Source organism: Phytophthora infestans, genomic scaffold (assembly GCF_000142945.1).
Source record: "Phytophthora infestans T30-4 supercont1.26 genomic scaffold, whole genome shotgun sequence".
Classification (NCBI taxonomy): Eukaryota; Oomycota; class Peronosporomycetes; order Peronosporales; family Peronosporaceae; genus Phytophthora; species Phytophthora infestans.
Window position 1 is genome coordinate 1,284,939 of NW_003303733.1, and position 1,031 is coordinate 1,285,969.

Below are 1,031 nucleotides of genomic sequence, written 5' to 3' on the forward strand. Positions count from 1 at the left end.
GTCGTATAAAAGTGTCGGCAGAGCCCACAAAGACGACGAGGGAGGTCTAATAAGGAAATGGGTCCATTTTGGTCGTCTGCGAGCACTTGTGCGTTTGATGGTGCGTGAACACAGGTAGTGAGGATGCGTGCGCAGGTTGTGGTTGCGTGGTATATGTTGTAGAGGTGTTGGTTGTGCATGTGGGGAGCGTGCGCAAAGTTTAATATTTGTTTTTGCGTGGTTGCTGGATTAGGACCGAGTGTAGCTCAGTTGGTAGAGCGAATGACTGTAGTGTTCTATACTGTGTTTCAGTATTCTCGGAAATCAATTGGTCGCTGGTTCGATTCCGGCCACTCGGATTTTATCATGCCGCACGCACCTCGGCTCTCGTTCTGTTGCCTTCTCTTTTGGCTCTGTTGGCGTCTCCGTGGTCATGCTGCCATGCCTCTTTCAGTGTATGCCTTTCATAGACACGCCAGCCAAAGAATGTGCTCATGGCCAGACTCCTTCGCCATTGGTCTTGCTTGCCGACCGACACGAAAGCGTTGCTGTCCGTGGCTCGGACCGCTCAACATTCCTGTGTAACTTGCACACTGCTGGATACGCACTTGGTTACTACAGCGACATACCACCAGTGCTAGCGACGCCAGTCGTCATTGAAGTAGACAGATCAACCCTACTTTCGGTTTGCAATGGCAGACGTGGGACCCCGACCGACGCCGTCCAAGAGACGTTACGGGAAGCCTATGGTGTGAGTGACGGCATTGCGGTCGTATAAAGTGTCGGCAGAGCCCACAAGACGACGAGGGAGGTCTAATAGGAAATGGGTCCATTTTGGTCGTCTGCGAGCACTTGTGCGTTTGATGGTGCGTGAAGCAGGTAGTGAGGATGCGTGGGCAGGTTGTGGTTGCGTGGTATATGTTGTAGAGGTGCTGGTTGTGCATGTGGGAGCGTGCGCAAGGTCTTTATTTGTTTTTGCGTGGTTGTTGGATTAGGACCGAGTGTAGCTCAGTTGGTAGAGCGATTGACTGTAGTGTTCTATACTGTGTTTC